The sequence below is a fragment of the Pongo abelii genome, chromosome 9, assembly GCF_028885655.2.
Source record: "Pongo abelii isolate AG06213 chromosome 9, NHGRI_mPonAbe1-v2.0_pri, whole genome shotgun sequence".
In the NCBI taxonomy this organism is placed as follows: Eukaryota; Metazoa; Chordata; class Mammalia; order Primates; family Hominidae; genus Pongo; species Pongo abelii.
The window spans coordinates 123,853,745-123,874,707 of NC_071994.2; the positions used below are offsets into that span (position 1 = coordinate 123,853,745).

Here is a 20,963-nt window from a genome sequence, read left to right on the forward strand (position 1 = left end):
GCAGAACTGTGAGCTAATTAAATCTCTTTTCATCATAAATTACCCAGTCTCTGGTATTTCTCTTTTTTTAAAATACTGAAAAGAGTTAACAGTGTATTAGAATTTATTTTATTTGACAATCTAGGAAGTTCGCAGCCACCAGCAGTTCTAGTGCAGTTTCAGTGTAATTGGGAGTTTGGGAATCTTGGTGGAGCTGTTAGTGTAGTGAATGTTGTGTGTAAAATACATGCAAACTTTTGATAGCACATGTGAAGGTACCTCTCTAAAACTGACCTCATTGGTTTCGTTCTCAGCAAAATTGACCTGGGCCACTCAACATGGCTTTATCATGCCTGATGTTAGTGCATGTTCTCTTTTTACAATAAATTCATGACCATCAGATGACGTCAATTTGACATACATGGCATCAGGGCCTTCACAGCCACCATAGGTTTTCTCCTCACCATCCATTTTGTTCTTACGAAATTCTACTTTGCTTCCTCAGGAACTTTAGTAGTTTCCCAGAGTTCTTTTTCTGCCCCAGCTCGAGACTCACTTGTCTCGAGCCACCACAGCCTAGTCCCCATGTACTGCCCCGTAGCTACCATAGCCCAGTCTCCATGTATGGCCACAGCCCCTATTCCAGGGCCACTCCCCCACCCTCAGCTGCCTCCCTGTCCTCAGGTATTTCTTTATAGCAATACGAGCACAGACTAATACAGATGGGGTCTCCCTATGTTGTTCAGGCTGGTCTCAAACTCCTGGGCTCAAGGGATCCTCCTGCCTTGGCCTCCCAAAGTGCTGGGATTACAGGCACGAACCACTACACCTGGCCCGGGAAAGCTTTTAATGTAGCTGTTCATAGCCTTGTGGAAAAGTTCTGGTTTAATTTTTTAAATAAATATTTATTAGTATTTTGCTCCAATCACGTCAGGTATTGTAGTATTATTACTAGTACTGCTACCACCCCCAATGCCACTATTATTTCCTCGACAACTACCAGACACTATTTTGGGCATGCACTATGTGCTGGGCATTGTGCTCAACCCTTTGCAATATGATCTCATTCAATCCTTACAACCATCCAGTGAAGTAGATACCATTACCTGCCTCTTAACTGTTGAGGCTCGGAGAGCAGTTAAGTCACTTGCCCACGATCATGCAGCAACAAAGTGGAAATGCCCTAATTCTAACCCAAGTCAGGCTGACTCCAAAACCTATATCCTCAGCCATTATTTAATCTTCAGGGATGGGTGGTTCAGTGCTGAGAACAAAGACTCGTGTACCCTGGTCACAGCTTGTCACACACAAACCCCAAGCTCAAAGCCTCTGTGAAGTAAGAAAGGAACACATTCATGCTGAGTCTTGGGTAAGGTCAGGAAGGCTGCTTGGGGTGGGCACGGTGAGTCTGCAGGGTCGGTGGATGATCTTGACAACCTTCTCCTTAGTTAAGCCTTTCACACAGTCCATTTTCTCCAATCAGCTGAGTGTTTGAAGGCCTGCAAGCCCCCCTGCTAGAGAGGATCAGGGAATCAGGCACTTGGAGCTGTCAGGGAGAAATATCTAAATCATTTGAACAGGTAATAATAGGATAGTGTAAGCTTGTTTAGTGCAAGGAAACTCATTGTAACAGAAACCTCCTCCCAGCTCACCAACGGGCATTGCAGCTAAGGGATTTTCTGTGAGGTGGACACAAAGAAGACTTCCCCAGAGCCCTGGCAGTGAGGCGAGGGAGGGTCTGGGCCATCAGGAGCTAGAAGGAGTGGTGGTCCTGGCATCCTCAGGGGCAGATGAAAGACTGGGAGTTGGGTTAGCGTGCTTTCGCCGTAGACTGGGAGTTCCAAGATGGAGTCTAGTCTTGTCTCAGGCATATACTAACTATGTAAATTTGCCAAGTCATAGTTCTTTGGGCCTTATTTTCTTCCTCTCTAAAGTGAAGGCATTTGATTGCATGATTTTAGTCAGTTTTGACATGCTGTTATCCCTAGAGACTTCTCAGCTGCAGCGGCAGGACAAGGGGGTCTTTGTAATGATTAACATGGCTATGGGGTATAGCTTGTGCTTGTCTTTACATATGTCATTTATTATTATTATTATTATTATTATTATTGTAATTTTTGTTTTTTGAGACAGAGTCTCGCTCTGTCGCCCAAGCTGGAGTGCAGTGGTGCAATCTCAGTTCACTGCAACCTCCACCTCCTGGGTTCAAGCGATTCTCCTGCCTCAGCCTCCCGAGTAGCTGTGACTACAGGCCCCCGCCACCACACCCAGTTAATTTTTGTATTTTTAGTAGAGACGGAGTTTTGCCATGTTGGCCAGGCTGATCTCAAACTCCTGACCTCAGGTGATCCACCCACCTCAGCCTCCCAAAGTGCTGGGATTACAGGTGTGAGGCACCGCACCGGGCCTTATTATTATTTTTAACTGTGACAAATGTGCATCCACCACCAGCACTGGAATGTGGTACATTTAATCTTCACAACAACCCCATGAACTAGGTACTGTTACTACCCCCATTTTTCAGACACAGACAGGAGGCTTAGAGAGGGTAAGTGACTTGCCTCAGGTCACACTGCCTTTAGGGGGCAGAAGTGAGACACTTATCTGGGTAGTTTGACTTCAAAGCCATGCCTTTAACCACTGGGCAGACTTTTCTCATTTTTTTGAGCAAGACTCACAGCAAGAAATACTTTTCCAAGCCTAACCCTGATTGTCCACAGATATATGCATATCAAATGGAAATACTTTGTACTGCATGCCCTGATAGTTCTTATTTTCTTTGCTTTTGGCTTTCTCTTTTGGGAGTGTCATTATTGTATTAGTTTCCTGTGGCTGCGGTAACAAATAACTGGAAGCCAGGTGGCTTAAAACAGCAGACATTTATTCTTTCACAATTCTGGAGGCCAGAAGTCTGCAATCAAGTTGTCAGCAGGGCTGTGCTCCCGCCAAAGGCCCTAGGGAGAATGCGTTCTGTGCCTCTTGCAGCGTCTGGTGGCTTTAGCTGGTCTTTGCTGCAGTCTCTGTCTCTGTGGTCACGCTGCCCCTTCCTCTTCTCTGTGTGTCTGTCATACGGATACATGTGGTGTACTTAGGGCCCCCCTGATAACCCAGCGTGCTCCTCCTCTCAAGTTCCTTTGACTTAATCACATCTTTTGCCATGCAAGGTAACATCCAGAGGTTCTGGGAGTTAGGTCATGTGGGTCGCCTTTTAACCCACTACATTTATGGACTTGTGAATTTTTACAGATTCAGTGTATTTCAGTCAGTTCTCCTAACTATTCTTTTTGCATCTCAAATTGTCCTGTCTTTGGCCTGTGGAACCAGCCCCTGTACTCTTTTAAATTTTATTTTATTTTTCAGACAGGGTCTTGCTCTGTTGCCCAGGCTGGAGTGCAGTGGTGTGATCATGGCTCACTGCACCCTCATCCTCCTGGGCTCAAGTGATCCTCCCTGCTCAGCCTCCAAGTAGCTGGGGCTACTCAGCTAATTTTTTATTTTTATTTTTTTGTAGAGTATGGAGTCTTGTTATGTTGGCCAGGCTGGTCTTGGCCTCCTGGGCTCAGGTGATCCACCCCGCTCAGCCTCCAAGTAGCTGGGGCTACTCAGCTAATTTTTTATTTTTATTTTTTTGTAGAGTATGGAGTCTTGTTATGTTGGCCAGGCTGGTCTTGGCCCCCTGGGCTCAAGTGATCCTCCCGCCTTGGCCTCCCAAAGTACTGGGGTTACAGGTGTGAACCACCGCACCTGGCCCCCTGTACCCTTTAGGCGTGACCCCATCGGTCTGTGAACAAGCCCATGCTCTCTGACACAAGATGTCACAGGCTTGTGTATTCCTGACCCCCAACCAGGAATTCCTCCAAGTCACCCTGATTTCTTTCACTAGGAAATGACATTTCTGTTATTTTCCATTCTCTTCTATTTCATTAAAGAAAAACACTGATTACAATCTACTAAATTGATTTCATGGACCTACTTATGGGTTGTGACCCATAGTTTGAAAATCACTGTCCTGGGCTATTTTGCCTTTCTTTACTTTCTTCATAAATTTAGGAAATTCCTTCCCATCAGAAAGTGAGGTACCCTCAAAGGCAGGGTCACGTGTTCATCCACTGGCTCCTCCATGGCCTCAGGTTGGGGTCTGCAACCGTAGGGCCTGCACCATGCAGCCTGCATCTCATCCAGGGGCCCTCAGAGCTCCTGCTGCCCTCCGTGGCACCCTGCTTCTCTTCTGGGCCCTCCCCGTGCCTCCTCCTCTTCCCCCTTCCTCTTCTTCCTCCCCCTTCCCTCTTCCTCCTCCTCTTTCTGCCTTGCCTCTCTCCATCACTGCCTGGCCTTCATTTTGCCATGCTAAGAGGCTAATGTGAAAATTGCTCACAGATGGCACAAACAATATGGAAAAGAGCCTCTCTCTTCATTAGAGCAACACAAGATAGTGTTTTTAAGTGATTAAACTGTTATAGCAATAATTATGTTGAAATCCAAACATCTCATCACACTGCTTTAACCTCTCACCAAGGGCTCTTGAGGCCCCCTTGGGGTTTGGCAGGGGCCACCCCAGTGGAGAGCCCAAGAGTGGACTGTCTAGGCCTTGCTGGACCTTCCCCATGGGGCCCCATGGGGCAGAAATATCTGAGTAGTGTTGGGACCTCCATTGGCACCCCCTCCCTGTAACCAGATGTAGAGGTCCTGGCCCCAAAGCTAGGCTCTAGCTGAGTTTGTCTTTGGTGACTATCCCATCCCCGTTGGCCTCCTCCTTGTCCCATAGCCACTCTCCACTCTGAGTAGCTGCAGGTGCTCCTAGAGGGCTGTCCTGCTTGCCCCTCCTTGCTGGCCACCCTTGTTCTCTCAGCACCCTGCCCGGAGTCAGCTGGCACTGAGGGAAGAAAGTGGGTGAAGTCCTCTGCAAGACACAATTGCAAGACAGACACTTCGTCTCGTACTCTGCTGCGGAGTCTAGGCATTCTCTAGAACACCTTGGGAATTGCCCTCAACCTGTTCTTCCTCTTTCTCCATTAGTGTAGAGCCTCATGTCTTCCTTCCAGGGCTGTGAAACAGCTCCCACCTCACCTCCTGCCCTTCAGCTTGTCTCCCTGCCTGCTGCTCCAGGAAAGGAAAGTATGGAAAGCTACACAGAAATAAAGACACCTTCATGTATTTGGTTATCTTGGGGGAATGGGGTGCAGATTTAAGAGACTTAAGAGAGACCTAGAGAAGATGAAACGCACCTGGTATGAAAATTACAGATTAGCAATCATGCGCCTCATTTTAAATAAACATGTAAAAATAAGACTTAAGGCCGGGCACGGTGGCTCACGCTTGTAATCCGAGCACTTTGGGAGGCTGAGGTAGGTGGATCACTTGAGGCCAGGAGTTAGAGGCCAACATGGTAAAACCCCGTCTCTACAAAAACTACAAAAATTAGCTGGGCATGGTGGCACGCACCTGTAGTCCCAGCTACTCAGGAGGCTGAGGCGGGAGAATCGCTTGAACTGGGAGGTGGAGGTTGCAGTGAGTGGAGATCGCACCACTGCACTCCAGCCTGGGTGACAGAGCGACTTAAGTTTCATATGGTGGTTGGTCAAGGCAGTCAGGAAAGAGAGAAAGGAGGAAAAGAGGGAGGTCAGAGCAAAGGCAGCAGGGAAGGAATGGCAAACGAGCACCCGGCCGGAAAGGGGACACAGAAGAAGCAGAAAGGAGGGAGAGCAGAGCTGGGGGAGGCAGAGAGAAAAGGGCCATGATGTGAAGCAGCAGCTGGTCACCTACTCACAGGCCCTCCTGAGCTTCATTTTGGTTTAGGGATTCCAAGTGTTGTTGCCTCTTCTCACATCTGAGATGCTGATTAGTCAGCTCTTCCGTGACTCTTTCTCTGGATCTTTCTGTCTCTCCTTTCAGTGGGCATAGCTCATCTTTTCAGTGGAGGAAACATTTTGGTCTGGGTTTCGGTGGGCAGAAGTCATAGCTGGCTTGTGTGCTCTTCCCTTCTTACCCCCGGCTCCAAACAGAGTGCCAGGGTGTGGTGAAAACTCCACGTGTTTTGGGGGAGGGTGGGCAGCTGGCTGGGTGAATCAGAACTTCCAGGTGGCAGTGCTGTGTTAGAGGAAGGACTCATCGGGGGTAGAGACAGCAGCAGATGGGGTGTGGGGAGGTGTCAGTGATGGCCACCCGTACCCCACCTCAGGCTCTGATGAATGAAGGCTTCCCAGTCCCTCTTCTATTCAGATTCTACTTCTGATAAGGGACCTGACCAATGTTTGAAGAAATATAAAAGGCCAACTTCATCTGCTGGGGTAGGATTACATCAAGGAGGATGAAATTAAAGGCTTTTCATGGAAAGAGATCTCCAGGATAATTTGATGGAAGACTTTAATTATTTCAGATTCAAAGTATCCCCCCGCCCCAACAAAAGATGCTTTAAAGAAAGGATTCATTGATTTGGGGAGTCACATAAAAATATTATGTACATGTATCTCTTTGAGTCCTTAGAGCTGCTATTGGTCTAGAGGGCTGCCAGCAGCCCAGGGAAGGGGGCTTCAGTGGGCCCTGCCCCTTTCCTGTGTGCTGGTGACAGATGACCCAAGTCTCTGCCACCAAGGGAATGGAATGAAGGCTAGGGAAGGGGAAAATGGGTTAAAATGACTTAGATGTGACCTCAGGAAGAACTTGGAACCATTTTACCTGCTTTAACTGGCTTGGCACACTTTATTGGAGGGAATCTGATGCGCTCCCCTACCCTTAGACGAGAGTGGCATGTCTTATGTGAGTGGGGAGGTGAACTCTTCAAGAAGTTGTGCTATCTCAAAGCCACACAGGGTGGCTCTAGGACCCAGGATCTTTGGCCTTACCTTTGGTCCCCTGCCACACCGACACTGCTTCCAGGGTGCACTCAAGTCTCAAGCTCACCTTGATCCGGGCTTTCCCCAGGGAACAGTAGGCTCCTAGGCATCCTGGAGCTCATTCATCTGTTCCTCTGCTTGAATGCCTCATTTGGATCCAATCTCAAGAACTCCACAGCTGCTGTTACACTCATCACTCTGGACACACGATGTCTGGAAAACTCTCTTGCTGAACTTCCAGTGCTTTCTCCCTTGATCAGGGCTCATCAGGAGGATGGCAGACTCACATATCAAGGGCTTTGTAGGGCAAACAGATGAAAACAGTTGTCTTATGATCTGCCCTAAAGAAACATGGTTTGATGTGACTGACAGAAAGCCAGCCCTAGTGGTGGTAAACACTAGTGGTCAGCACACCAGTTCCTTATGTGCCAACTGACTCCACGGAGGCCCAAAGGGCTCCTCCACTGCCCAAGGCCCTGGGCAGAGGCCAGGTGGCAGGCAGGCCTGGCCCTGTTTGTGCTGATCTGTTCTTGAGAGCCCCGGGCTGTGTGTCTGGGGTTGCACAGCTCAGTGTCCCTCTGTGTCACCAGCCCACTTTATCTACTGTTGGGTCCCCAGGGCTCAGCACAGAGTAGGAATTTCATTAATGTTGGTTGATGATAAACATTATGGAGCCCAAGTTAATCCAGTTCTTCCTTCATTCACAAGAAATTATAAATGTCACCATTTACTTACAAAACTGATTTTAGATGGGAACCTGCACTTTCCTGGTCTTCCCCAAAGGAGAAGCCACACAGTGCGGTGCAAGGAGAGCACCAGGCTAGGAGTGGAAACCTGGCTTCTGGTCCCAGCCCTGCTTTGCACTGGCCCTGTGAATGTGGGCACTTCCCCTCCCCAGAGTCTCTGCATGCCTCTCTGCATGTGGCAGGTGGGGTTGTGCTAGCTCCTTCCAGTTCTGATATTTCCTCTCCCTCCCCTTCCCTGCTCAACCCTGTGCCTCCCAGAGCACACCAGGCTAGGAGGTGGAATGAGCCTGGCAGTTCCTGGAGACAGTGGTTTCCTGGGGCCCAGGAGGCAGGCCCTCCTGGGGTGAACCTGTCAACACGGCTGCTGCCCCCTCCCTGAAGGGCCTAAGGGCAGGATGAGCTTGTGGCTTGGGGCCCTGGTGTAGCCCTGCTGGACGTCTGCACGAGGGCCTGGCTCAGTCTTGTGTGGAGTGCCTGAGCCAGATAAGCAGAGAGGGTCCCCAAAGAGCTGCTCCCATCTGGCTGCACACTCCCCTTTTCCAGCATGAAATCATTCTTCAAGTCATAACATATTTCCCAAGGAATAAAGGTCAAGACAAACTTCAGAGTCAACTTCTGAACTCATGTCACGGTGCTGCCAGCAATTTGCTGTGCTCCTAATTCCCCTGAGCCTCAGTCTCCTTATCTGTAAAATGGGCCTGTGCTCACTATGAAGATGGTGAGAGGCAATGTATATGAAGCTCTTTCAAAGGCACAAAGGGCTGTAGGAGTGTCCGCCTCCGGGGAGAGGAGGCAGCCTGTGCCGGGGTGCTAATGCTCTGCTGGTGGCAGAGGGTGTGCTCCCAGGAGGGGTGTTATCCAGATGGCTCAAAATGTGGTGAGAAACTCGGAGGCTCCGTGAGTTGTGAGGTAGAGGAGGCTGCATGCAGTCTGTCCCTGTCACCTGGCCCTTCATCTGACATCTCTGGCCCAGGCCACAGATCGGAGTGCTATTTTCTTCTGTGCTTGGAGGAATCATTGATTTTGCCCCAGAAATATATGTTTAGCCATGGCCCCAGAAGCCCCCAGCCAACCCCAGCACTACTCCCTACCTCTTAGCTGCCCTTTCCCTTAGCAGAAACAAGGATGTGACTCTTGACATGCTTATTTGTGTTCCCTGGGCCTCCCTGACCACCAAACGCCCATCTGGGTGAAAACACACCTTGGAGATTGTAGATCCCCTGAAGCCAGGAGCTGTGCTCCCGAGGGCCCTCCTGACAACATGCACCTTGTGCAGAGAGGGATGGCCGTGGAAAGGTTGATGACACAAGGGTTAGCAGTGCCTCCCTGGGGTCCTGGCCTGTTTCACTGATGGGTGGAGGAGAAGGGACATCAGTTCCTAGGGGCCTGAGGAAGGCAATTTCTTGGGACCCAGGTGAGTCCAGAGGCCGTGGCTGTGGTTTCAGCTGTGGGGCGGAGGGACTTCTCCAGTGAGGGTGAGAAACCTCATGCTCAGTTCTCTGTTTTTCCTTCTACCATGAAAAATAAATGTGAAGTAAAGAGGGTTTCAGGGCAAGATACATCCTTCTTCCCTCCCTCCCTTCCTTCCTTTTTAAAATATTTATTAAGCAAGCAGTACTTGCCTTATGCTGTGCTAGGACACTCAGAGTGGAGAATGCGTCTGCTGCCCTCCTAGGAACTCACAGTCTAGTCAGGGAGATGAAATCACCGCCGAGCAAGGCGGCAGAAGGAGGCACGCGGCCGCTGATGGAGCGGCACAGCCATTCAGACCTGGGTGAGCTTTGGGAAGCCTGGTGTAGCCATGGAGGGCATTGTGGAAGAGGTGGCCCAGAGATGGGCTTCAGAGAATGGGAAGAAGTTGGAGAGGTGGGGAAGGTGGAGGGAAGCATAATTGAGAACAAAACTGGTGTAGGGCAGTGGTTGATGATCTGAGTTTGAATCCTGTGTATACCATCAAATATCCATGTGGCCTTGACAATTTGCCTTCCTATGTGAGCTTCAGTTTCTTCATTTGAAAAATGAGGACAATAACAGTATCTATCTCCTAAGGTTGTTTGAGGATTAAATGACATAAAATGTGAACTACGTAGGGCCAAGGTTGTTCCGAGTACACACACATTCAAAACACATTAGCTACTGTCATTCCTGCCACTGCTGGTGCGACTGCCCGACTTCTGCCTTCCAGTTGCTGCCACTCTGTCCTCCTGCCCTCCGTGCCTTGACCCTGCTCTGATGAGAAGGCACCTGAATCTCTCCTCTGGGCCACATGCGCACCTGGCTATGTGCTCAGGCTTCTGGCCAATCCCTGTCCCCAAGCAGAGGAAGCTAGAGCCCCTCCAGCAGGTGTGAATTGAACCCAACTTCCCTCCTGCTCTTTTCCGTTTGTCCTCCTAGGCAGAAAGTTTCCCTGCCAGGCCCGCTGCTGTTTGTATTGACAGCTCCAGCCACCTTTTCCTTCCAGCGGCTCCCCATGCTGGGCAGCTGGGGAGTTGGCCTTTTGCTAGGAGAGGGAGCTGTGATGCCCTCAGAGGCATCTGCCCACCCCCTCGGGAATCTGACATTTTGTCTGCACCAAGGCAGGGGCCTCTCTGCTGATTGGGCCTGTCCCAGCTGTCCTAGTGCTAATCCAGTTTCATTGCACTGGCAGTTGGGCTGGCAAAGCTTTGGTGCAGGATACCCAGCACCAAAATAAAAGGCACCTGGCATTTGTGTGTGGGGGAGAGAGGGGCACCGTGGACACCAGGCAGGAGGTGTCCCTTCCCAGCCAGGGTCTAGGAGTCCTTCTGAGCTCCTTCTGCAAGTGAAGTGGCTGAAAGGGTTTCCTCTCTTCCTGCCTAGCCCAGCCCAGCTGCAGGCTACAGAGTCATCCTCTGCCTTGCCCTGTGTAGGGACCCTGAATCCCCTTTTACCTGTCAGCCTCTGGGACAAGCAAAAGGCCCCATGGCCCAGTGCCAGAGCTAAGCCCCTTGGGAGCAGACAAACCAGGCCTCCCGTGACCTGCTCTTTAACTCAGACAAAAGACTGCCTGACTACTTTGTGGTGTGTTTCTGAAAGCAGATAGAAACGTGCTTGAAGAAGAGCAGTGAATAAGAATCTCTTTGGGTTGCACGTGCTCCTGGCAGCCCACTGGGAAGAGGAGGCAGCCCAGGCTCTGCACTATCAACAGTTCTGCTGATGGTTCTTAGCAGCAGCCATCTCCAGCCTTTCCTGCTCTGCCAGGAAAAAGTGAAATGCAAAGAAAAGCAGACGCCTGCCTCCTCTTTTAAGGGTGTTGGGCCGAGCTCTGGATGGCTGGACCGTGTCTCAGGAGCCAGGTAAGGGGGAACTCGCTTGGGAGAGGGCTTCTGTGACAGGCCATAAATCCATATTGTTTTGAGCACAAATGAACAAATGATTTAAAATTAGCATAGTCTACTTCAAAACTCTACTTTTTTTGTTCCTTTTGTGCAACACCATTGGATGCTGATGTTGGACAGTGTGATGTGTTGGAAAGTTCGCTAACCAGGGTTCTAGAGTCCTGACTGGGTTCTAGAGTGTGGGTTTCTAGAGTCCTTGGGCAAGGCCCCTCTCTTGCTGGATCTATTTTTTCTTCTGTAAAATGAGAAAGTGCACCTGGGCGATCTCTGGGTTCTTGGAGAAGCACTCCAGCTGAGCGGTTAAGAATGGTGGGCTGCACAGTGCTGGTGGTTCTGGGTCTGGTTCCATCTCTGTCATTTACAAGCTGGGTCATGTCTCTCAGCCTCAGTTCTCTCTTATGAGAATGGGAGTAATCATAGTGCCTGCCTTTCGGGGATATTGTGAGAATGAACAGAGATGCACACATAGCACTTAGCACGGTGTCCGGCTCCTACACAGCACTCAGTACAGGTCTGCTGTTTTGTTTGCTTTCATTGTAATGATCATTGTCGTCATTTCATTGTGTCTTCTAGTTCTGACAGTGTTGGCTCTGCAGCTCATTGGGGATTCCCGAGTGCTTCTCAAGCTTTTATTACTTGAGGATCTTGTCAGAAGGCAGATGCTGACTCTAGGGTCTGGAGTGGGACCTGAGTTTCGGCATTTCTCATGACCTCCCTGGGGATATGGATGCTGTTGACCACGGGCCACACTTTGAGTAGCCAGGATGTGACACTACTAAAGCATCGATGCCCAGTGTAGGTGTTTGTGTCACCCAGGGCCAGGCCTCTGAGTTGATGGGAGCCTCTTAGGGTCCAAGGAGAGAGTGACAAGCCTGGTAAACTCAGCAGCGGCCGCCTCCCTCTGCCCCCGGGAGAGTAGGCAGCACAAACGTCTCATCCAGGAGTGAGAGGGGACAGAGGCCTTTGGGGGCAATGAGGTCAGGAGAGTCTTCCCAGCTGATTTCATGAAAGGATTTTAAAGATGACTCTTGCCTTGAACTCCTAATTTTCTCATAATTTAGGGCTGATTATTAGGATTGCCTCATGGGCTTGTCTCTCCAATTATGCTGAAAACCCTTTGAGGACAAAGGTCTTGTCTCAAATTGCTGTTTATCCCAGAGCTCCTACGGCACCGCTGGGCTTGTAGGAGGCACACAGGTTCCATCTGCTCCAGAGACCCCCAGCCTTGGAGCTTGGTGGGGGTGGGGATGAGAACACCAACTTGAAGTCAGGTGATCCCAGGTTTGAATGGAGCTTGGTGGGGGTGGGGATGAGAACACCAACTTGAAGTCAGGTGATCTCAGGTTTGAATGGAGCTTGATGAGGGTGGGGATGAGAACACCAACTTGAAGTCAGGTGATCCCAGGTTTGAAGTCCAGCATGATCATATACAGTTGAGCAGCAGTCAGGGGCAAGCTCCTTACCCCCTCTAAGCTTCCTCATCTGGAAATGAATGGCAGTACCCACTGCTGCGGACTGAATGTTTGTGTCCCCTTGAAATTCGTGTGTTGAATCCTAGCCCCCAGTGTGATGGTATTAGGAAGCGAGCCTTTGGGAGGTCATAGGCGTGGAGGCCTCATGAATGGGATGTGTGCCCTTATATGAGAGACCCCAGAGAGCTTGCTCTCTCTTTCCACCATGTGAAGATACAAGAAGCCGGCCGTCTGCAACCTGGAAGAGAGCATTCACCAGAACCTGACCATGTCGCACCTTGATCTCGGACCTCCAGCCTCCAGAACTGTGAGAAATAAATTTCTATGGTTTATAAACCACCTCGAACTACGACATCCACCTCATAGATTTATAAGGCTGAATTGAGATAATGAGTGAAGAACGTAGCTCAGGGTGGGGTTCTGCTTCCATGCTCCGTGTCCCCTTCTCCTCCTCTCTTTCTTCTCCTTGTCCTGTATCGTCAGGCTGGACCCTGCCCACTTAGAACCTGAGGGCCTCACTGTGCTTCCCGTTTCCAGGTTAGCTCCAGGTGTGAGAAATAGAAGTCTAACACTTGTCCCCGTTTGTCCCAGCCACCTTCTTCCTGCTCTTGCTGCTCCATGTATCTTGCTGAAAACTTTGCTCTTCCAGGAATAGCACTCAACTCACACCACCCAGCGTGTCCTGGGAATGGGTAGAAGAGCACCCCCAGAACTGAGGGTTCCTGATTCTGAGGATCTCCTGCAATGCCTTGCACTACCACCAGCATCCCCCAGAGGCTTCTGTGTGCTCACAGTGGACAAGCCCTTCTCCACCACTGGGGAGACTGGAGTGTGCTTCTCTGCTGCAGAGGAACACCCAGCTTGGGGCCATTGACACTATGACCTTGTTACTAGCTCACGTCTTAACCCACCTTGGAGTTCACAGGTTGTTTCCTTTGGCCCTCACAAATAAGCCATGAGGTGGGCTGGTTATATCATCAGCCATTTAACAGACGAGGAAACTTAGAAGGCACATGGTTTACCCAGGCACACAAACAGATGATGGCACCTTGGTCATCTGATCCTAAGTTCAGTGCCCTTTGCCTTGGGTGGCAGCTGCCCACAGAGCCACCAGCGCCATGCAGAAGAGTAGAGTCAACCGAGAACATTATATGTTCAGTGACAGTGAGTTCAGAGTCTTCTTGGTCTGGAGCTTCGTTTAAGATGAAGTGCCATCAGCAAGGTAATTATCATTATGGGCATATTTAAAATACTTAAATGGCCATGTCAGGCTTTCAGAGCCCTGTAAATCAGAGACACAGTGAGTGCAGGGCCAGGCCTCATAGGACTCCCAGGCCTTCTCGATGGGGAGCGGAGAGAGCCATTTCCTGGGATAACGAGGACTCCCTGCAGATGCTGGCCCCTCTTAATCGCTGCCCATGCCTTGTTCTCTGCACGTGCGCACATGTGTGTGCTCGCATGCACCTGCTTTGAAAGCCTTTGACTTAGACATTGTCAGGACGTTGCTCTGTGTCTGAAGCTAGGCTGCCACATCTGCTATTGATGGTTTTTAATTAGGCACCGGAGAAGCTTTTAACTTTTATTGTTGATTAATAAAGATAAATTTGAAGCATCAAAAGTGTACTGAGTTGGCTTTTTTAAGTAAAGAGGGAAATGAAAGCCACAGATCCCTCAAATGAAAAGGGATGGGCTGTGTTAGCATTACAAGGTCCCTGAGCAGGGAGAGGCTGGGAGGGGAAGGGAGAGTTTCTCTGTCTCCCTGCTGCTACTGTGGGGGTTTGCTGAGGAGAACCAAGCATAGGCAGAAGGGAAGCGTGGCTGGGCATGGAGATTTTTTGAGATAAGGGCCCTGCTTGCGGCACATCTCCCAGTGGGATGTGTGAAAGACGATTGCAAACCTCTGAGCTGATGCAAACTGAAGATCTGTGAGCATGGGGGTGGGAGAAGGGCTCTTGGGGAGAGAGAGCACAGCCATTAGTAGGACAGAACTTGGAGGTGGCCAAACGTAGGTTCAAATCCTGGTGTTTCTGCTTATGAGCAGTGTAACGTTAGAGCAGCGGCTGCACCTTTCTGAACCTCATTTCTAAAATGGGGCTCTTTAGACCTGCCTTCCAGTGTGTGTGCAGATTAAGCACGATAATGTATGTAAAGTGCTTGGCGTCCTGCCTGACAAGTTGTAAGCCGCCGAATAAATGGCAAGAGGGGGCCTCTGGTGCCCTGTGTTTCCTGACGCACTCTCTCTGTCACTCTAGCCTTGTTAGAGTGTTAGTTGTTGAACATGACAGCTAACGTGTACTGAGACCCTACTCAGTGCCAGGGCTATGCCTGAAGTTCTGCAGCAAACAGGAGGTGGAGCTGGCATTCAAACCCAGCTTTCCCCATTCCAAAGCTTCCCCCACACCACCCCGCCACCATCCTGTGGTGCCACTTCCCAGGTTGAAAGGCCTCTACTTATAACACAGAGTCCCCTCCTCCCCCAAGGGTTCTGCAGCTTCTGCCAGGGCCTTGCCTTGGCCTTTCTGGAAAGAGCCCTCCCAGACACCAAAGACTCTCCCAGCCTGCCAGCCTGCCTACCCCAGAGACTCTTCAGAGAGACTCTGTTCCTCTAGGGACCCACTCCGAATTGAGTCTGTCAGACAGGAGACTTGTTGCTCTGTCTGGAAACCCCAGTGATCTGGAGACAGCAGATTTGGGAACTGAAAAGAGACAGAGAACGGAGTCCGGAGACAGTGGGAAGTTCCTTGTGGGAGTTCTCAAGAGACCCTCGTGGGCAGGAGGGGACGATTCACCTTGCCAGAGCTTCTCTCCCTCCTCTCTGCCAATCTTCCTGCCCAGCTCACAGAGTCGCCAAGCATGTGACCTGCCTGCTGCTTGAGCAGGTGGCCAGACTGAGCATTCGTCATCTCTAGGGAAAGCGAGATGTGAACGTCCCCCTTGCACTTCAGTTGAGCTTCGCCTTGGCAGCTGGGGAGCAAAGCCTGGGAGAAGACAGACCAGGGAGGCCAGAGGACCTTGAGCAGCTATAGGGCTTGTTTCTTGCCGCCTTTCTGTTTTCCAGGCAGAGGAGATAGGAGGGCAGCTGAGTGTGGCCCAGGATTCCCAGCTGAAGCTTCATATTATGGTCCCTGCAAAGGGTCAGGTTCCTTCTCTGCCTGCCATGAACTCTTCTCAGAGATCATCTTGGGTTAGGAACCAAGCACGTCCCACCCCAACCCCTTCCCCACTCAGAAGGGGAGAGGTGTTTGAATAAATCTTGGAAACATGCTGCAACCGCCCAAGGTGCACTGAGTCAGCTATGCAAATTGAGAGGCGTAGGTCAGAGTCCTGTGTGTGTTTTGAAGTTGCAAATTCCCTGGCAAGCCTTGCACTGCACCCTGAGTCCTGCGTGCCGCAGTCACCCAGGGCCTTCCTGACATTCAGGGAGCTCAGGGGTGTTGGAGAGTGCCCCCAGCCCCACCCGATAGCTCTCCTTTTTCCTGCTTCAGATGCCTGGTGATAGTTACTATTTTGAGTTGAAGCGATTCTGTTTTATTAATAAGGAAGTCCCCCAGGGAGGGGGGGACTGTTGAACCGCTATCAGTCATGGACAATTTAGTATCAATTAATTAATCGGATGCTTTCCTGTTGCCTGCAGAGTGAATGGGGTGTGATGAGTGTTTGGAAAGGGCATGAGGTCACCAGGTGATTCAGGAGAGATAGCAAAGGAGCGAGCCAAGGGCGTACAGGATAAGCATGCCCTGTGGTTGCCAGCTTATCCCATTTGTCTTAAAAATTATTTTAGTAAACATTTTCACAAAATTATATCAATCATCCCAAAAATGCACAAATCATAAGTGTATGGCTTTGAATTTTTAGGAAGTGAGCACACCCCTATAGCCAGCACCTGGTCTGTGAAACAGTTCCTAGTTGCTCCTCTTAGACCCCCAGCCAGCCACTGTGACCCCCAAGGCATCCGCTATCCTGACTTCCATAGATACGTTTTGCCTCTTTTTAAACTCTGTGAGCGTGGACTTCTTCAATGTGTCTACCCTTTGCGTCTGGCTTTCCTTCGTTCAATGTTTCTGTTGGTGAGATTCACCCATGTTGTTAAAGTTCGTTCATTTTCATTGCTGTGTAGTGTTCCGTTGTGTGAATATACTACAGTTTATTCTATGGTTGGTGGACATTTGGATGTCTAGCTTTTGACTTTCATGAATAGTGATGCTTTAAATGTTCTTGGCCATATCTGTCTTCTTCTTTTATGTCTCAGGTTACGTGCTGTTCTCCTGGGAACCGTCTTCTGACCCCTACCCCAGGGGAGCATGGGTGCCCCTCCTTTACCCTCCCATGGCACTCTGTCATAATCCAGGAAAGATGAATAGTGATATTTTCAGTTCCTAGGGCAAATGTCTGGCAGTGGTAGATTCTCAAAAGCGTTAGTTGAGTGAATGAACAAATTTTATGTCACAGTTTTGCCCAGGGCTTCTCCTGATATCTAAGAAAAGCAGTGTGGGGAGGCTGTGTTGGGAGTCTTGGGGATCAATTCAGATTCTTCCCTAGAAAGAGTGCTACTCTTGGCCAGGCACGGTGGCTCACACCTGTAATCTCAGCACTTTGGGAGGCCGAGGCGGGTGGATCATGAGATCAGGAGGTCGAGACCATCCTGGCCAACATGGTGAAACCCTGTCTCTACTAAAAATACAAAAATTAGCCCCGGGTGTGGTGGCGTGTGCCTGTAATCCCAGCTACTTGGGAGGCTGAGGCAGGAGGATCACCTGGGCCTGGGAGATGGAGGTTGCAGTGAGCCAAGATCATGCCATTGCACTCCAGTCTGGGAGACAGAATGAGACTCCATCTCAAAAAAAAAAAAAAAAAAAAAGAAAGAGTTCTACTCTCTGGGGTCTGGGCCTCCACCTGGGTCCTGATGTCCCTGAGAATGGGCTGGAGGCCATGGCCATGGTCAGAGGTGTCTGCGAGTTTCCCAGGGTGCCCCCCAGTGACAAGCTGGTGCAAAACCAGCTTCTGCCTGCTTCGGGTCTCTGAGGACCCCAATGCCATGGGCCTTCCCAGACGTAGGCATTTGATGACCAGCAGGAGGGAAGAGTCATGAAGAATAGAAGAGAAGATGTAGGAAGAAAGAGAAGAGGAGGGAAGGAGGTGAGAGGGAGAAAGAGAACCATGAACACATATTTTTCCTCTTTTTTCCAGACGCCAGGTGGGGGTGGGGAGGAAGTCAGACAGGCAGGGAGCGGGTGTTCTCGAGGGAAGCAGGTGTCCTCATGTTGGAGTTGTATTGTTTTTACCAGCAAGTGACACAGTGGAAGCAGGAACATGAGCCTGTTGAAATCCAATGTCAGGGTGCCCTGGTGGGACAGGCTTGTTTTTTCCCCCCTGGCACTTGGCAAATCCCTTTCACAGGCAGAGTGAGTGGCTTCCTGGTCTCTCCGGCTGAGCAGTGCTGATTGAACAGGTTATTCTTTATTCATACACCTTTTGCTGAGCTGCATAACAAATGTGCTGTAAATTTCAGTGCTTTACAGAGCGCCTGGATACATAAAGCAGGACTGCTTCCCCTAGTAAAGTGGAGGCTGCTCAGATTCCACCAACAGCGAGCCATTTGGGGTGCAGTTGCTGTGTTTCCAAAGTAAATATTACTTCTTAGAGAAGATTCATACCCAGAATAATTATTTCTTGCGGTGATCTGAAGCTGAAGCTGGTTTAAATGTTCATTTGTCTCTGCCCAGGTTTTTTCCGTAGTGGGGTGTGCCAGAGTGCTTAAAGCCCAACTGCAGAATGCCCCTTCTTTCTCCTGGGCCCCTTTGCCTACAGAACTATACCTCTCCCACCCCGACTTATCTTGTTCCTAGTGTGATGGCATCTAAACCCTCAGCTTATGCATATGTTTATTATTATTATTATTATTATTATTATTATTATTGAGAGGGAGTCTGGCTCTGTCATCCAGGCTGGAGTACAATGGCGCAATCTTGGCTCACTAAAATCTCCGCCTCCTAGGTTCAAGTGATTCTCCTGTCTCAGCCTCCTGAGTACCTGAGATTACAGGCACCCGCCACCACACCTAGCTAATTTTTGTATTTTTAGTAGAGATGGGATTTCACCACGTTGGCCAGGCTGGTCTCGAACTCCTGACCTCAGGTGTTCAGCCCGTGTTGGCCTCCCAAAGTGCTAGGATTACAGGCGTGAGCCACCACACCTGGTCATGTTTTATTATTAATTTAACAATTATATAGCACTTACTATGTGCCAGGCACTCTTCTAAGCTCTTTGACAAATACTGACTCACTTAAAACTCTTAAAACTCTACAAAGAGGTAGAGTTACTACCTCTTTGGAGATATGAATTAGTATCCGCATTTTCCAAATGTAGGAAACAAGGCACAGAGAGGTTAAGTAACCTGCATGGGATCACACAGCTAGTTGGTGGTGGAGCTAGAATTTGTCCTCAGAGTCCATGATGTTTATCCTCATGCTCTGCTACCTCTCAATGATTTCTTCTTCTTTGGCTTTTTTTTTTTTTTTTTTTTTCCGAGACGGAGTCTCGTTGTGTCGTCCAGGCTGGAGTGCGGTGGCGCGATCTCGGCTCACTGCAAGCTCCGCCTCCTGGGTTCACGCCATTCTCCTGCCTCAGCTTCTCAAGTAGCTGGGACTACAGGCGCCCGCCACCACGCCCGGCTAATTTTTTGTATTTTTAGTGGAGACAGGGTTTCACCATGTTAGCCAGGATGATCTCAATCTCCTGACCTCGTGATCCGCCCGTCTCAGCCTCCCAAAGTGCTGGGATTACAAGCGTGAGCCACCGCGCCCGGCCCAATGATATCTTCTAAAGCGGCATGGTGAGCAAGGGCCTGCCTTTTTCAGGGATTAGAACTATTTTTTCTGTGCCCTAATATCATTTCTATCCAAGGTGGCCCTTGACCTTACAAGAACAGGGGTCAGGCCTGGAGCAATAATCCCACGCCTGATCATGCCTGTAATCCCAGCACTTTGGGAGGCCAAGGCAGGCTGATCACCTGAGGTCAGGAGTTCAAAACCAGCCTGTCCAGCATGGTGAAACCCCTTCTCTACTAAAAATACAAAAAATTAGCTGGACATGGTGGTGGGCACCTGTAATCCCAGCTACTCAGGAGGCAGAGGCAGGAGAATCGCCTGAACTGTGAGGCGGAGGTTGCAGTGAGCTGAGATCACACCATTGCACTCCAGCCTGGGCAACAAAAGTGAAACTCCATCTTGGAAAAAAAAAAAAAAAGACACTGCCAGAGGTCAGTGTCTGGCCAGTGGTCAAAGCCTACAAAGCACAAGCTTGCCCTAAGATTCAGCTGCATCAGGGGTGCCATGGACAGAGATGGAAAGGTGAACTTGGAGCTTATCCTGGAACCATCTGAGCTCTGGATGGGAGAATCCCTGGGGCCTGCTTTTGTGCTCTTCATCTCGCTACACACACAGCACAGGTGCTCTTGGCACCTTAGGCTCACCATCCCTTGCTTCCTGCCTTTTCCTTCCTCTAATCTCCTGGGGAAGTCATTCCCCTGTCCCGCAGTCTCTCCTCTTGGGGTGGGTCCCTGTTTCAGTAAGTGGCTCCATCCTTTAGGCAGGTGCTTAGTATGGAAGCCTGGAAGGCATCCTTGCTTTTCATTCCTCCACGACCCACATCTGATCCCCAGGTCCTGTCAATTCTACCTCCTAAAAAGCTCGCAAATGCAAACGTCTCTTCCTCTACTACTTCTACCTTCCTCACATCACCCTTATCTGTCTCTAGGACCTCTTCAGTGCCCACCCAATGGATGTCCCAGACTCCAGACTTAACCCCTCTAAAACTCTTTTCAAATTGCAGTCAGAGTGATCTTTCCATAAGAAATTCTGGTTATGTCATCCCGTTATGTAAAACTCTCAGTGGCTCTGTGGTACCCCTAGAATACAATCCAGACTTCCTAGCATGGCTGCTGTGGAGCCATCTTTGACCCGGATCCTAGTCCCCCAGGGAAGCACCCCTTGTTGCCTTTGGATCAGGAAAGATCCCTGTCTCCTGTCCCCTCCAGATATGGGCTCATCCTCCTCCCATCCCTCTGCTTCCCATTTGTTGCCAGAAAGCAGTCTTGATCCGGACCCCAAGAGAGGGTTCTTGGACCTCATGCAAGAAAGAACTTGGGGCAAGTGCATAGAGTAACATGAAAACAAGTTTATTAAGAAAGTAAAGGCATAACAGTTGTTGCTAGGAATTTGCTTTGTTTACTGTTAGTATATTAGTAATCCTAGATCTCAGAATCACAATAGTAGTAACAGGGGTCATTTTTTCCCAACTTACTCTATGTTCAGGTGTGGAATTTCTGTCTCCCAAGAGGAAATGTGATTTCACTTTGGTGCCAATGGACAGAAAATTCTACCTGTGCCACATAGAAGTTTGGAATGTACTTAATAGCTGGTTTTTATACCTTGATTTCAAGATGGAAAGAAATTGATTATGAATCTCTAATAAATTTAAATCTCTTAAACCAGTAGGTGCTTAATTTTTTTAATTTAATTAATGCCCATTTGAATTTCATGGGTTCTATTAATTTAAAAAAGTATAAGACCCCAATCC

General features: G+C 49.6%; 1 protein-coding gene and 1 pseudogene across 12 annotated transcripts in view; one reads left to right on the plus strand and one right to left on the minus strand.

The window, feature by feature from the left end:
• GRIK4 (glutamate ionotropic receptor kainate type subunit 4) overlaps positions 1-20,963 on the plus strand; it is a 472,259-nt gene that overhangs the window by 108,231 nt on the left and 343,065 nt on the right. The window contains exon 1 of one of the 12 annotated variants that reach the window (XM_054525266.2): positions 10,630-10,872. The exons of the other annotated variants lie outside the window; for them this stretch is intronic. The gene's annotated coding sequence lies outside the window, so the exon portion shown is untranslated. Of the gene's footprint in view, positions 1-10,629; positions 10,873-20,963 lie in introns of those variants that run through there. 12 annotated transcript variants of the gene reach the window in all.
• On the minus strand, positions 104-496 carry LOC100433447 (elongin-C-like; annotated as a pseudogene).